Raw genomic sequence first — 18,252 nt, 5'->3', positions numbered from 1 at the left:
ATCCCTTTAGGGAAGTTTTGTCTTTGTTTTAGCCAGGTGCTCTAAATGTATAAGTAACTTGGGACCACTTTTTATGTTAATTTCAAGATTGCACAGGAAATTAAAACACCTAGCTTATTTGTAGATGAGTCATAGATAAGTACTGTCAAGAGAGATTTTGTTTTTCTTTCCAGAATCTAGGCTATGATGATCAAGTTTTCTTGTTATCTACCTTTGCAGGTGGGAAGCTCTTTTCCCTTTATCACCCTTACCCCACTTAATGCTATGATCTCAGTCTGAATCCCCAGTTGGGTAGGTAGGCTTTCTCTACTTTCCCTGCATGGATCTTTAAACCTTAACTCCCAGTTGTCTCTAACTGCCCATTCCTGAAAAATCATTGCCTATACTCCCACTTACCTCTCTGGCTTCAGTTCTCTCTTGGTTTATGTAGCTTACATTTAAATAAGGTATTTTATATTCAATTGAACATGTCTAAATATGATAACAAGAGGATTTCTCAGGGTAATTCCTAGAGCATATGACTGTAAATAGAAATGCATTTATATGGCCTAATGCGGTGGCTCACACCTGTAATCCCAGCACTTTGGGAGGCAGAGGCCGGCGGATCACCTGAGGTCAGGAGTTTGAGACCAGCCTGGCCAACATGGAGAAACCTCATCTCTACTAAGAATACAAAAATTAGCCAGGTGTGGTGGCGTGTGCCTGTAATCGCAGCTACCCAGGAGGCTGAGGCAGGAGAATTGCTGGAACCCGGGAGGCAGCAGCTGCAGTAAGCCGAGATCGTGCCACTGCGCCCCAGGCTGGGTAACAGAGCAAGACTCCATCACAAAACAACAACAACGAAAACACATAAATGCATTTATATTTTTAAATTTTTTAACTAAGAACATATATATATATTATGTAAAATTCAGGATGAAAAAGAAAAAAGGTGTTAATTTCTTCTAATTAGCTCAGCTGCTTAACAAAGCTATCAGGTATTCAGGTATTGTGAAATGCTTGCTGCACCTCCAAGCATTTCTTATACTGTAGACAGCAAGAAGGGAGAAAGGCAAAGAGCCATCCCAGTGCATCTGTCTTTCTTATTTTCTTTTGAAGACAGAAAAATCTTTCTCAGGACCCTTACCAGCAAAGGTCACTTAATTTTCATCAGCCAGAATTATGCCACGTGACCACTTCTAGCATCAAGGGAAGCTGGGGAATGAGTATTGGCATTCTACTTATTCCACTTTCAATAGCAGAGGTTCTCAAACTCTAGTATGTTTCATAATCACCTGGAGAATTCATTAAAACATTGCTGGACCCCACTTGCACAGTTCTAATACAGCAGGTTTTAATGATTTTAACAAGTCTTCAGATAAAGCTGTTGCTGTGGATCCTAGGGCCACACTTTGATATTCTCTGCTCTACAGTAAAGAAAGAAAATGTGAGGGGATTTGGAAATAGTTTTATGTTTGTTTGTTTGCTTTAGTGCAGGTGTTTTAAAATTATTTGTATAAATGTATGGGGAACAAGGGCAATTTAGTTATGTGCAAAGATTCCACAGTGGTGCAGTTAGGGCTTTGGGGCATCTATCATCCAAATAATGTACATTTTATTCCTAAGGTAATTTTGAGAGGTGACAGCGTGCTGGCAGCCCTTGCAGCCCTCGCTCGTGCTCGGTGCCTCCTCAGCCTCTGCACCCAATCTGGCCGCACTTGAAGAACCCTTCAGCTTGCCGCTGCACTGTGGGAGCCCCTTTCTGGGCTGGCTGAGGTGGGAGCCGGCTCCCTCAGCTTGCAGGGAGGTGTGGAGGGAGAGGCATGGGCGGGAACTGGGGCTGCACGTGGCACTTGTGGGCCAGAGCGAGTTCGGGGTGGGAGTGGGCTCGGCAGCCCCACACTCCGAGCGACCAGCCGGCACAGCCCGCCTGGCAGTGAGGGGCTTAGCACCCAGGCCAGCAGCTGCGGAGGGTGCACTGGGTCCCCCAGCAGTGCCAGCCCACCGGCGCCGCGCTCGAATTCTCACCAGGCCTCAGCTGCCTCCCCGCGAGGCAGGACTCGGGACGTGCAGCGCCCCCATGCCTAAGTGTCCCCTCCCCCTGTCTCCCCTCCCCTCCCCCACTCCCCTCTCCCTCCCCCCCCCCCCACCTGCTGCAACCCGATCCTCCCCAAGCCTCCCTGAGGAGCACCGCCCCCTGCTCCATGGTGCCCTTCCCATCCACCGCCCAAGGGCTGAGGAGTGAGGACACATGGCGCAGGACTGGCAGGCAGCTCCACCTGCGTCCCCAGTGTGGGATCCACTGGATGAAGCCGGCTGGGCTCCTGAGTCTAGTGGGGACTTAGAGAACCTTTGTGTCTAGCTAAGGCATTGTAAAAACACCAATCAGCACTCTGTGACTAGCTCAAGGTTTGTAAACACACCAATCAGCACCCTGTGTCTAGCTCAAGGTTTGTAAATGCACCAATCAGCACTCTGTATCTAGCTAATCTAGTGGGGACTTGGAGAATCTTTATGTCTAGCTAAGGGATTGTAAATACACCAATCAGCACTCTGTGTCTAGCTCAAGGTTTGTAAACACACCAATCAGCACCCTGTGTCTAGCTCAAGGTTTGTAAGTGCACCAATCAGTGCTCTGTATCTAGCTAATCTAGTGGGGACTTGGAGAACTTTTGTGTCTAGCTCAGGGATTGTAAATGCACCAATCAGCACCCTGTCAAAATGGACCAATCAGCTCTCTGTAAAACAGACCAATCAGCTCTCTGTAAAATGGGCCAATCAGCAGGATGTGGGTGAGACCAGATAAGGGAATAAAAGCAGGCTGCCGAGCCAGCAGTGGTAACCCGCTCAGGTACCCTTCCACACTGTGGTAGCTTTGTTCTTTTGCTCTTTGCAATAAATCTTGCTGCTGCTCACTCTTTGGGTCCACACTGCCTTTATGAGCTGTAACACTCACCGTGAAGGTCTGCAGCTTCACTCCTGAAGCCAGCGAGACCACTAACCCACTGGGAGGAACGAACAACTCCAGACACGCCGCCTTAAGAGCTGTAACACTCACCGCGAAGGTCTGCAGCTTCACTCCTGAAACCAGCGAAACCATGAACCCACCAGAAGGAAGAAACTCCGAACACATCCTAACATCAGAAGGAACAAACTCCGGACACGCCACCTCTAAGAACTGTAACACTCACCGTGAGGGTCCGTGGCTTCATTCTTGAAGTCAGTGAGACCAAGAACCCACCAATTCTGGACACAATTTCTCATCATCCACCCCCCTCCAATTGTCTCACCCCTTCAGGTCTCTACTGTCTGTCACTCCACACTCTATGTCCATGTGTACACGTTATTTAGTTGCCACTTAGGAGTGAGACCATGTAATATTTGTTTTTCTGTGTCCGATTTATTGGAAATCATTTTTGACTCAACCTACAGTGTCTGCCCCTAAAACCTACCCTTTATTTGTGAAATCAGAAAAGTACATTTATGTGAAGACTTGAGGAATCATAAGGTGAAAAGTCAGAGGAGAGTGTTCTATAATGTACAAAAGTCTCATGGCAAGTGAGAGCTTAACATCATTAAAGGATGCCTAAGCACAGAGTGTAATGAAGAAAGAGGTGAGAGATGAGCTCAGGATTGACAAGAAGGAACCTCAGGAGTTACATACACTCCTGCAGGACATGAAACTAGTAAGGGACAGAGTGAGGATTTGCATACAGGTGGCCTGGCCCTGTACTTCACTGCCTCTCTGCTTAAGAACTGGAGTGAGAAACATTAGAGAGATCTTTAAAGAAAATTTTACTACAGGAAAATATTTATCAACTTACTATTATATAATTTCTAAATAGTAAAACAAGGCCATTTGGAGGGATAATATATATCAGTCACATGGGTGATATCCCTATTCAAAACTACGCTTCTACAAATCAATAAGAAAAATACAAACACCTAAAGAGACTAGGGCTATGTATAAGTGATTAATAATGGAGATAAAATTAACTCAGGATGTATTAAAGACTTAAACATAAGACCCCAAACTGTAAAAACTCTAGAAGAAAACCTAGGCAATACGATTCAGTACATAGGCATGGCCAAAGACTTCATGACTAAAACACCAAAAGCAATGGCAACAAAAGCCAAAATTGACAAATGGGATCTAATTAAACTAAAGAGCTTCTGCACAGCAAAAGAAACCATCATCAGAGTGAACAGGCAACCTACAGAATGGGAGAAAATTTTTGCAATCTATCCATCTGACAAAGGGCTAATATCCAGAATCTACAAAGAATTTAAACAAATTTACAAGAAAAAAACAAACAACCCCATCAAAAAGTCAGCAAAGCGTATGAACAGACACTTCTCAAAAGAAGACATTTATGCAGCCAACAAACATAGGAAAAAAAGCTCATCATTACTGGTCATGAGAGAAATGCAAATTAAAACCACAGTGAGATACCATCTCACACCAGTTAGAATGGCGATCATTAAAAAGTCAGGAAACAATAGATGCTGGAGAGGATGTGGAGAAATAGGAATGCTTTTACACTGTTGGTGGGAGCGTAAATTAGTTCAACCATTGTAGAAGAAAGCGTGGCGATTTCTCAAGGATCTAGAAGCAGAAATGCCATTTGACCCAACAATCCCATTACTGGGTATATACCTAAAGAATTATAAATCATCCTACTATAAAGACACATGCACATGTATGTTTATTGCAGCACTATTCACAGTAGCAAAGACTTGGAACCAACCCAAATGACCATCAACAATAGACTGGATAAAGAAAATGTGAGACATACACACCATGGAATACTATGCAGCAATAAAAAAGGATGAGGTCAGGTCCTTTGCAGGGACATGGATGAATCTGGAAACCATCATTCTCAGTAAATTAATGCAGCAACAGAAAACCAAACACTGCATGTTCTCACTCATAAGTGGGAGTTGAACAATGAGAACACATGGACACAGGGAGGGGAACATCACACACTAGGGCCTATCAGGGGGTGGGGGCCTAGGGGAGGGATAGCATTAGGAGAAATACCTAATGTAGATAATGGGTTGATGGGTGCAGCAAACCACCATGGCACATGTATACCTATGTAACAAACCTACACATTCTGCACATTATCCCAGAACTTAAAGTATAATTTTAAAAAAAGTGGCCAGAAAATACGTCTAATCAAAGAGATGCACATTTAAGCAGTAATGAGATATCATATTTTGCCCATCAGATACCCAAAGTTCAAAAGATTAATAATACACATGTATGCTGGTAAGTGAGGAAATAGGGGTTCTCAAACATTGTTAGTAAAAACATAAATGGATACAGTATTTCTGAAAGCAAATATGGAAGTGTGCATCATAATAAAATTCACTATACATTTTACTCTAGCCCTTTGAATTCTAAAAATTTATATTGGGAAAATAATCAGACTTACGTGCATAGATCGTGTAAAAAATTGTTTTGATGTTCTTACCACATAAAAGATGAAGCAAAAATATCTTTATTAAACTCTGCTTCTAATATTGAAAATTGCAACAGTGAGAAAATAGACATTCAAGATTATAGATTGCTTTATTCTGCCACCTCTGTCAGTGCCTCTGGAGAATATAAAACGTTATATCACAACATAATCAACATAACACACATTCACCCTTCTGATCTCAGTGCTGCGGTTAGAAAAAATGGTGAAGGTTGAGCCTTTGCAGCTATGGATTAGCTCAGGTTCTGGGTTGTATTTTCTGGCCTAGGTGGTGATACGCTCACAACTCAAGAAGTTCCTTAAAGACAGCCTACCACGTTAGGCTAGATATTGCTGGAGAAGTATTACAAAGACTTTAGCCCTATATAAAACTGGGGAAGTATTGCAAATATTCATATAGGGATATTGAGACCATGTATGAAAAGATGATCCTTCATTCGTTCTAAGTTGAAGATGTTCAGCACAGTGTTGGACAGTTAATAGGAAAAATGAGACTGCTTGAAGGACAGAAGTCGGAGATTGGCAGGCAGTTTGACTGTAAGTGATGGAATAGAATGCGACATAGAGAAGGTCAGACACGTAGAACCTACTCAAATGGTTTGTGGCTTGCTGTGGTTTGGCTTCATGGTCCAGCTGCACACACAGCAACTGAGTACAGTACTTCCCAAGGGGGTATTGCACAGCCTGAGAGCTTATAGTCTGCCACCAGATGGGATGTACAGAGTCAATGGAATATTGTAGCATCCATTGAATATGATATTTATGAAGATTTCTTTAAAAGTTTACCACTGCATAGCTTGTAAAATTAAGGGTGCAAAATCTGGATTTGAATGATCATGTATTAAATATCGTATTAAATACACATTTTTTAATTCATAGAAAAATGACTGCCGAAGAGAAATACCAAAACTTATATGTTGGTGTTGACATTTTGGATGAATCAATTTTTAAAATAATTTTCTATATTTTTAACATTTGCACAATAAGTAGATACTATTAAGACTTAATGTTTACAAAAAGAAATCTCTAACAATGTGATCAAATAATTTCTGCCAAACAAGTTGTGATTCTTAGATAAAGTATTGAAGTTTCTGTCACCATATTTTCTATCATTTTGTTATAAGCATAACTAATATGATGCTATTTTAAATTTATGTTAGTTAATAAGAGATTAGTTAGCATAAGAATGCCAAAAAACTGCTGTAAATAATGAGAGAAGGGATCCAAAATTATCATTTGCAGCTGACAGGGTTTTATACTTGGCAATCTAATGAGAATAAAGATTTAAGAAAAATAATTCAGAAAGGTGACAATTAACAATAATATATGAACAACAATTATTCAGAAAATACAGCAGGAAAAATATTATAACAATAGCAAGAAAATTACTAAAAAATTATGAAAATGATTATAGTAATTGAAGCTAGCTGATGATTATATATGGCTATCATCCTATACTATTTAGTTTTGCATATTTGAAACATTCCATAAAAATATTATGTTAAATAACTATAAGCATTAAAAATTGTGCAGTAACTATATTTTAAAAGCTTTAAAATATATTCAAGTATATAGAATACTTCAGCATTTAAAAATGCAAAACTCTATTGTAGTTAGGAAAGTTATGGCTCACGTCTTTAATACCAGCACTTTGGGTGGCCAAGGCAGGCAGATGACCTAAGGGCAGGAGTTTGAGACCAGCCTGGCCAACATGGTGAAACCCCTCTCTACTAAAAATACAAAATATAGTCAGGTGTGGTAGTGGGTGCCTGTAATCCCAGCTACCTGGGAGGATGAGGCAGGAGAATCACTTGAACCTGGGAGGCGGAGGTTGCAGTGACCTAAGACCACGCCATTACACTCCAGCCTGGGCAACAAGAGTGACATCTCAAAAAATAAAAATTAATTTAAAAAGTCAATTTTATCCCAAACAAAATGCCAGCTAGATTTTCACTGAAGCCTGATAGAAAGCAAACCATAGTTGAAAAGTAAATAAATATACAAGAATACCCAGAAAATTAGGAATGAAAGCATAGTGATAACGTTAAAAATGGAGCGACCATGTAACTTATTATCCAAACCAGGACACTTTATGGGAAAGGCCAATTAAAAGTAATTAACAATATTAGTTGATTCACAACAGGCATAAGCCAGGACTGTTTCAGTGAACTGAACAGTATGGTCACCCTAATTATAGACCTACTAGATATTAAGATGAAGGTTAACATTAACAATAAGACAAAGGCAAAGAACTGAGAGATCCAAATGAAAAGAACTGGAAAATCCAAATGCATCCGAGAATTTAGTATATAATAAAAGTAACACTACAGCACAACGCAATTAATATTAGGTTTTTCAATAACGTGTTGAGACACATGGCCCCTGTTCTTGTTTCTTTCTTGATCCCTTACAGTATCTTCTCCACACAGATACCAGAGAGATCCTTTATAAATGAAAGTGAGTTCTGCCTATCTTCTGCACATTATCCTCCAATGGCTTCCCATTTTAACCCAATCAATGAATTAACAACAAATTCACAATTTCCCACCAAGTTATATGTAACCTAGACACCTTCCCCTGCTAACTGATGGACCCACAACAGCTACTCCACCTCTCCTCTCTTTCCCTGTCAGACATAGTACCCTCTCTGCAATTATTTCAGTGGGATAAGCAACAACATCTCATAACCTTTGTTCAGGCTGTTTCATCCAACTGGATGCTCTTCCTCCAGATAGCCACATTCCTTCTGTTTATTCAAGTCTTCACTTAAATATCACCTATCAAAGAACCTTTCTCAGATCTTATATAAAACAGAAGCCTCCCCTCATAATATCCTTTCATTGTACTGAATTTCCCATACCCTACTTTATTTTTCTTCATACTTGCTTATCACTACACGATGTAGCAAATGTGTTTATATTAATTTTTTTCTCTCCTCCTTACTCATAATATAAAATTCATCAGTGTATAGTCAACATGGTGCTGTGTCCTCAGCACTCAAAATAGGGCCTGGAGCATTGCCAGTATACAATAAATATTTACCTAATGGTTGAATGAATGAATAGTTGAATAAATATTAAAATACATATAAAAATACATTTTTCATAAAAAATATGAAAAAATATAAATATAAATAAATATTTTAAAATATATATAATATATAAATTTTTTAAAAATTTCCAATACAATGGAAAAATATCCAAGAGCCATAAATAGGCAAAGAAAAATAAATGTGAATAACTGATAACATTTGTAAATAGATCAAACCTAGCTCATAGTCAAAGAATTATAAAAATAAAGTGTTGTCACCCCCCAAATGGACAATGTGGACAACTGTTAAAATAGTGAAACTCAGTTTTGAAAATGGGTAGAAAAGTACGTACCCACTATCATACAGAGTTGGTGGAGGTGAATAATTTGTACAATCTCTTTGAAGGGAAATTCAGCAAAATTTACCAAAGTAAAATGTCCCTACCATTCTACTTCTAGCAGTGATGGAGTAACCGGTACTGGACTGGCTTTCACAGTGAAACAAATAGAAACTGTACAAAATGTATTAAACAAGCATTTTTAGATACTGGGCAGGAGATAATATGGGAGAATGATTCTTGGTAAAAGGAAACCAAAAAAGTGATCAGTTTAACCACCTGGATTTTGGTCTGTAGGTATTTTTCTGGGTCTTGGTAGAGGAAGAACATAGTGATATTTTGAGTGGAAGAGAGATGTCCATTTGGGGGAGGCTGAGATGGCTGGAATTTGTGAGGCAGAGCACTGAGAAGGGTGCTAGCCAGAAAAACAGCTTCAGATGCCTGAGTATGGGTCTGCTTGAGTCTTTGGATGAATGTAAACCTGTGTATGATGGAATGAAACTCTAGAGAAGCCAGACAAAGGCCCCCAGGTACGCAGGGCTGAGAGATGTTCAAATGTGGATAAGCCACATTGTGGAGAGCACGTTGAATACTCAAGACATTCAGCAGGAACCCCGGAAGTGACATATCTTAGTAGAAAGGCTGAACTAGCTCTAGAAGAAAAAAACGAGACTTGAAAGAAACAAGTTGATCTGTAAGTAATTTGTCTGCTTGCCTGAACAAAGTATACATTCTTTAGAGGAAGACACAAAAATCCAAATTCTCAATAATGTAACTTACAATCACCAGTATTCAATTAAAAAATTGCTGAGTGACAAAAAAACAGAAAAAAATAACCTAAACCAGAAGAAAAATCAGTAATAGAATCAGACTGAAAAATAATACAGATGATGGAATTAGCAAAAATGATCTTTAAATAACTATTACAATACGTTCAAAGATTTAAAGGAAAACATGAATATAATGGGGACATAAACTGTTGTTAAAAATCAAATGACACTTCCATAACCAAAAAAATACTTGAAATAAAAAATTTGTTAGATAGACTTAACATCAGATTTGACACTGGAAGAAAAAAGATATTAATAAACTTCAATAGAAACCATTAAAATTAATTGATGGGGAGGTAGAGGGGAGACTGTAAAAAAATGAAAAGAACTTCAGGAACATCTGAGGCAATATCAAATGGTCTTAAAATGTTCAATTAGACATCCCAGGATGCTTAACCAGGAAAAAATATTTGAAGACATTATGGCCAAAAACTTACCAAATTTGATGAAAAGTATTAACCATAGATCCAAAGAACACAAGGAATCCAAAGCAAGATAAAAGTGCATGCATGCATATGTACACACTTAAACACATGCATATATACACATATACACAGACACATGCACATATATGCACATACACATGTGTACATACAAATACACACATACAGACACCTGCAAACATACACGCAGGCACGTGCACATGCATACATACATATAAGGCATATATACACATACACTCATATACACAATGCACACATATATACCCATGCACAAATACACAGATACCACATACACACATACGCACACTCATACACATACAAACAACACTGAGGCACATGATCATAAAATTTCTGAAAACCAAATTTCAGAAAGGTTTTCTTGAAAATTGACAAATTGATATGAAGATCATATCATATATATTGATATACGAAGAGTTAAAAATTCCAGGATAGCCAAAACAATTTTGAACAAAAAATAAAATTGGAAGACGGATTATCTGGCTTCAGGGATTATTTTAAAGCTACAATAAGACAGTATAGTGCTACTCTAAGAATACACATATAGATCAGTGGAACTGAACACAGTACAGAAATGGACCCACACATATTTGGTCAATTAATTTTCAACAAAGGTGCCAAGGTAGGTCAATTGGAAAAGTACAGTCTTTAAAAAAATAGTGTTAAAAAGTGGGATATCCCAGGCTCACGCCTGTAATCCCAGCACTTTGGGAGGCAGAGGCGGACAGATCAGGAGATCAAGACCATCCTGGCTAACACAGTGAAACCCCGTCTCTACTAAAAACCCAAAATTTAGCTGGGAGTGGTGGCGGGCACCTGTAGTCCCAGCTACTTGGGAGGCTGAGGCAGGAGAATGGCGTGAACCCAGGAGGCGCAGCTTGCAGTGAGCCGAGATCACATCACCACACTCTAGCCTGGGCGACAGAGCAAGACCCTGTCTCAAAAAAAAAAAAAAAAAAAGAGTTGGTTGGATATTCCCATGGGAAAAAATGACATTTACCTTATAACATACACTAAAATGAACTTGGAATTATCTTAAACCTAAAAGTTAAAGCTAAAACTACAGAACTTCTAGAAGTAATCATAGGAGAAAATGCTCAGTCATTTAGATCAGGCAAAGATTCTTTAGTAAAGAAACTAAATTCGGAGACTGTTGAAAAATGTTAATAAATTGGTCTATATAAAATTGTATAAAATCAAACATGTGCCTGCTATATTTAGCACAATAATTCCATTTCTTGGTATTTACCCCAAATAAATAATATTATATGTCTCTAAAAAGACATGTGTGTATATGTATGTGTGTGTGTGTGTGCGTGCATGCACAACAGCTTTGTTCATAATAGTAAAAAGGTAGAAACAACCCAAATGTATATTAGAGGTAAGTGCATAAACAAATCCATATATATACTCAGTAATGAAAGGAACAAATGACTAATACATTCAACATGAATGACTCTCAAAAAATTAATGCCTGCTATCAAAAAGATGTCAAACACCAGAGGCTGTTTACTGTATAATTCTACTTTTATACATTTTTTAAATCTGGTAAAACTAATCTAAAATGATAGAAATCAGATTAATGGTGGCTTAGAACCAGATTTTGGAATAGGATTGCCTGCAAAGGAGCACAAGAGAACTTTGTAGGATAATGAAAATGTTTCACATCTTCATTGTGGTTATGGCTACGTGGATGTAAGCGTTTGTTAAAACTCATTAAACTGTACTATTGATTTATTTATTTATTATAGAGATAGGGTTTTGCCGTGTTGCCCAGGCTGGTCTCAAACTTCTGAGCTCAAGTGATCCACCTGCCTCAGCTGCCTAAAGTGCTGGGATTACAGGCGTGAGCCACCAAGCCTGGCCTGTACCTTTTAAATGAATGCATTTTATTTTATTTTATTTTATTTATCCCTCCTTAAAGTCTGCTTAAAAGGGAAAGCATAAAAATTTGACTTAATGATCTGACATATTCATAGAATAATATGAATAGTATAGCCCACTTTACATAAAGAGAAAAAAGATCGGTATCTGTGTATAAATGCATGTCCTCTCCACACGACATTTGTCAGAGAGTAAAAAGGGAATAAAAAGTTTTCTCCAGGTAATTATTCATCAAATATAAATTCGTGTATCATTTATATAATTAAAATAAAAATAGCATTTTAACAGCCTACAAAGAATGTGAAAGATGAAAGAAAATACAAAAATAGAAATCTGATCACCAATGAGAACACAATTCCAGTTCTTCCCCTGAAACACAAAGAAATGTCTAAGCCCTTTGTTCCAACAATTCTACTTATAAAAATTTTGTATAAATAAGTTTGCAAAGTCATATTTAAGATGTTAATTTTTTGCAGCAAAAATTGGGCAAATTTAAATGAACATTGTTGGGAATGTGTTTAATAAAATACAGCTCACCTATATACAGAGCTTGAAAGAAAGGGATATGGAGAAAGAGAGATGGAAAGAGAGAGAGAGGAAGAGAAGAAGGGAGGGAGAGAGTGGAAGGCAAGGCAGGAAGGCAGGAAGGCAGGAAGGCAGGAAGGAAGGAAGGAAGGAAGGAAAGAATGGAGGAAGGGAGGAAGGGAGGGAGGGAGGAAGGAAAGAAGGAAGGAAGGAAGGAAGGAAGGAAGAGTGAGCAAGTAGTAAGAGGACGAGTATAAAGGACAAAATTGGCAAATGTGTATTACATTACCGAGATTCAGAGAAAAAGAAAGAATAATACTAACACTGAATTGATTAAAACACTTTTAATAAGTTGTTTCTTACACAAGAATATAAATAATTACAAAATATGATGGGTCTCACAACACTAAACTAAAATTAATATTATCATATGAGTGAGAGTTTATAGGTAATAATGACAAAAATTTTCTTCTGTTCTGCAAGCCATGGTTCTTTTTGAAGAAATATCAACAACATTGAGAAGGAGGTAGAAAACCAGCTGAGCAACAAACTACAGTCAACTTTTGATTATAACAGATGAAACTATCCTGTTTGATAATGATGTTTTATTACTCATAATGTAAAGACTGTTAAGGAATGCAAAAGTATTAGTGATTATGTTATGTTGAAAATTACATACAATGTATACAAAGGGGTGACTTAGGTTTGAAAGCCTTAAAAATTAATTCCTGGAAAAAGAATCCATTTCCCAATGGCATACATTTTGCAATAATAAATAGAGCCCAAGCTATGGTTGACATGCAATTTATGTATATGGCCAACTTAAAAAAAGTATAAACAGATGTTTTCCCAATTCATTGCATTATACATAGCAACAATTGGTCTGCAAGAATCATTGTGAAAGAGTCTCCAAAATAATGAATATTATTATGAGTGCTATTAATGAAATTAAGAATAACCCTATGAATAATAGATTATTTTATAAACTATGTAGATACTGAAGGGCAGTTTAAATATTATATTCTAACTCTGAAATTAAAGAGTTCTCCTAAAGAAATATTGTACAAGGTTTTCACAACAAATTTGATATACTTTTTTACTCAATTTGTTAAAAACTTTAAAATCAAATTTGTAATTATCAAATTGTGTGACGTATCTTTAAGATATATTTTAAAATTAAGGGAAATCCTTCTTGTTTTCTGAGAGCTTGGAGGGTCTTCCTCTATCGCTGGAGTGCAGTGGTGCGATCCTGGCTCACTTCAACCTTCACCTCCTAGGCTCAAGTGACCCTTTCACCTCAGCCTAAATGACATGCTTTCTAAGCTACAGGGAAAATAAAAACCATTTCAGTAATTTCGAGATAATTATCATTGATTTTCTCAGCAAACTTGAATTATTTATAAATAATAATAACCTGAAAAATTATACAATTCCTATCTGTTCAACAGTGTGAAAAATAGAAATACACTTAGCATTCAATATGAATGTATACTGAGGCATCAGATTACACAATCAGTATTACTGAAATAGATGTGGAATATGTTAGTCACTATTTGTAGAAGAGATCATTGAGCTAAGAAATAACGCCAACCAAAGCATGAATTAATCAATTCATTTACAGAAGTTTTAGAATACAGTTAAGTCTTCTATGCTCACTAATTTGAGAAGAAACTAAATGAATCATGGCAGCATTTAGTTGACCAGTGGCAATTTTTTGACAAGCTACATAACCACTCTATAGTCTTCTCATCTGAAAAATGGAAATTATTATAATGCCTATTTTAGAAGTTTGTTTAGAAGATTAAAGAATACATGCTAACCACTTGAAACTTTTTAAGGCACATGATAAATACTGAACAAATGTAATTCCTAATTATAAAATATTATAAATCACTTTAAATGACAGAGTTACAAGGAAGCATTAAGGACAACTGTCATTGACTCTTGCCACAACTCTCTGAGAGGTTTTAACTAGAATGCTGATTTGATCTAACATTACCTTGGCCACATGGAGCCATCAGCTCATCTAGAAATGACACAAGCCAAGAATTCTGCAAATACCTCTGAGGAGTGTACTCTCTTTCTCTTTTCTAAAACTTTGCGTTTTTTCATCAAATGACTAAAAACACATCCTCTGGTGATTCTTTTTTTTTTTTTTAAACTGACAGTCACTTAATTTTCTGTAAGAGTGTTTTATCATGTGTGTACTCTAAGCTTACTATCTCCAAGTTTCACATTTCTCAATCCTATGTGAGATAATTCATTCACAACACTCTCTTCCTAAGATAAAATAAATACTGGTACAAAATTTATAATAAACAAGTTTAATGAGTTTTTTTTGTGGTTGGGGGGGCTACTTTAAATGAACTTTCCATTAAGCATAGAGCTTCTCATTCCTAATGCTTCTTGGACATCATTAAATGCAGATTCATCCAGTACCTAAGTTCCACCATTCCATAAGGAGCAGTAAAAGATTACATTTCAGCAGACAGACTTGGGAGTATTTTCTTTCAGCTCTTAGATGTGAGTTCTGCTGTTATTGATATTTGGTTTAAATCCATTTTAACATTGTAATCTTTGTCATGAGGTAAATTTAGACCCATTTTAGGTCAACAAAAACACTACCAGCAGATTTCTTTCAGGAATACTTTAAAATATAATATTCAGTGAGAATTATAGAATAACCAGCAGAATGGGAGGATAAATTAAAAAATTCAAATTTTGGCTGTGCCCATTGCTTATTATGAAACATATGAAAAGTCTCTTAAATTCCTCTAGTTTCATAACAGACATACCTCATTTTATTGCACATCACTTGATTGCATTCCACATATATTGTGGGATTACTTTACAAATTAAAGTTTTGTGGCAATCTTGCATCAGGCAAATCTATCAGGGTTATTTTTCAACAGTGCCTTCTCACTTGGTGTATCTATCTCCCATTTTGGTAATTCTCACAATATTTCAAAAACTTCTATGTTTAACAATATTTGATTTTTCTATTGGAATTGTTTTGGGATACCGTGAACTGCACCCATAAAAAACGGCAAAATTCAGTAATAAATGTATGTATTCTGACCGCTCCACTGACCAGTCATTTCCGTGTCTTTCTCCCTTTAGTCAGGCTTTCCTATTCCCTGAGACAATATGAAATTAGGCCAATTAATAACCCTACAGTGTCCTCTAAGTGTACAAATGAAAGAAAAAGATGTATGTTTCTCACTTTAAATCAAAAGCTAGAAATGATTAAGCTTACTGAGAAAGGCATGTCAAAAGCCAAGAGAGACTGAAAGTTAATCCTCTTGCTTCAAATAGTTTGCCAAGGTGTGAATGCAAAGAAAAAGATCTTGAAGAAAATAAAAAAGTGTTACTCAGTGAAAACATGAATGGTAAGTAAACAAAACAGCTTTATTGCTGCTATAGAGAAAGTTTGAATGATCTGGATAAAAGATCGAATGAGCCACAATGTTTCCTTAAGCCAAGGCCTAATCCAGAGCAAGGCACTAACTCTTCAAGCCTATGTAGGTTAAGAGAGGTAAGGGAAGTGCAGAAGAAATGCTGAAAGCCAAGAGTGATTGGTCCATGAGGCTTAAGAAAAGAAGCTGTCTTTATAACATAAACGTCTAAGATGAGGCAGCAAGAACTAAAGTAGAAGCTGCAGCAAGTTATCTAGAAGACAAAAGAAAGAAATAAAAGGCATCTAAATAGGAAGAGAGGGAGTCAAACTAACCCTGTTTGAAGATTATATGATTCTGTACCTAGAAGACCCCCATAGTCTCTGCCCAAAAGTTCCTTGATCTGATACACAACTTCAGCAAAGTTTCACTATACAAAATCAATGTACAAAAATCAGTAACATCTCTATACATAAACAATATTCAAGTGAATAGCCAAATCAAGAACACAATCCCATTCACAATAGCCACAAAAAAGAATAAAATACCTAGGAAAATAGTGAACCAAGGAGGTGAAAGACCTCTACAATGAGAATTACAAAACACTGCTCAAAGAAATCAGAGATGACACAAACAAATGGAAAAACATTCTATGCTCATAGATCGGAAGAATCAATATTGTCAAAATGGCCAGACTACTCAAAGCAATTTACAGATTCAATGCTATTCCTATTCAGCTACCAGAGACATTCTTCATAGAAGTAGAAAAAACTATTTTAAAATTCATATAGAACTAAAATAGAGCTCAAATAGCCAAGGCAATACTAAACAAAAAGAACAAAGCTGGAGGCACCACAATACACAACTTCAAACTATAAAACAGGGCCACAGTAACCAAAACAGCATGGTACTGGTACAAAAACAGACACATAGACCAATGGAACATTAAGAGAGAGCCCAGAAACAATGCTCCACACCTATAACTATCCTATCTTTGACAAAAGCCACAAAAACAACCAATGGGGATAGGATTCTCCATTCCACCAATAAATGCTGCTGGGATAACTAACTAGCCATATGCACAAGATGGAAACTGGACAGCTTTCTTACACCATATGCAAAAATTAACTCAAGATGAATTAAAAACTTAAATATAAAGCCAAAAACTATAAAAACTCTGGAATATAACTTAGGAGATGTCATTCTGGACATAGGACCCCACAAAGACTTCATGACAAAGACTCCAAAAGCAATTGCAACAAATACAAAAATTGACAAATTGGAACTAATTAAACTAAAGGGATTCTGCACAGCAAAAGAAACGATCCACAGAGTAAAGAGACAACTTACAGAATGGGAGAAAACATTTGCAAAGTGTGCATCTGACAAGGTGTAATATCCAGAATCTATAAAAACTGAAACAATCCAATAAGCAAAAAACAAACAATTCGAGATTGGGCCACTGCACTCCAGCCTGTGACAGAGCGACACTCTGTCTCAATAAATAAATAAATAAAATAAAAAAGTGGACAAAGGACATAAAAAGACACTTTTCAAAAGAAGAAATTTATGTGGCCAACAAGAATATGAAAAAATGCTCAACATTACTAATCATTAGATAAATGCAATTCAAAAACCACAATGAGATATTGTCTCACACCAGTCATAACAGCTATGATTAGAAAGTCAAAAAAATAAAATAAAATAAAGGATGCTGGTGAGGCTATGGAGAAAAGGAAACATGCACTGCTGGTGGGAATGTAAACTGGTTCAGCAGTTTGGCAATTTCTCAAAGAGCTTAAAACAGAATTACCATTTGACCCAGCAATCTCATCATTGGGTATATACCAGAAGAAATATAAATCATTCTACCATAAAGACACAAGCACTAATCACAGCAGCAAAGATGTGGAATCAACCTAAATGCCCATCAATGAAAGACTGGATAAAGAAAATGTGTTACATATACACCACAGAATACTATGCAGCCGTAAAAAGAATGGGATCATTTCCTTTGCAGCAACATGGATGAAGCTGTGAAGGACATTATTTTAAGCAAACTAATACAGGAACAGAAAACCAAATTCAACATATTCTCAGTTGTAAGTGGAAGCTAAACAGTGAATACAAATGGACACAAAGAAGGGAACAACAGAGACCGGGGCCTACTTGAGGGTGGAGGGTGGGAGGAGGATAAGAATCAAAAAACTACCTATCAGGTATTATGCTTATTGCTGCGGTGACAAAATAATTTGTACACCAAATCCCACAGCATACTATTTACCTATATAGCAAACCTGCACATGTACCGCTGAACTTAAAGTGAA

The sequence above is a fragment of the Hylobates moloch genome, unplaced genomic scaffold (genome assembly GCF_009828535.3).
Source record: "Hylobates moloch isolate HMO894 unplaced genomic scaffold, HMol_V3 SCAFFOLD_2, whole genome shotgun sequence".
In the NCBI taxonomy this organism is placed as follows: domain Eukaryota; kingdom Metazoa; phylum Chordata; class Mammalia; order Primates; family Hylobatidae; genus Hylobates; species Hylobates moloch.
Note: the sequence above shows the minus strand (reverse complement) of the source record.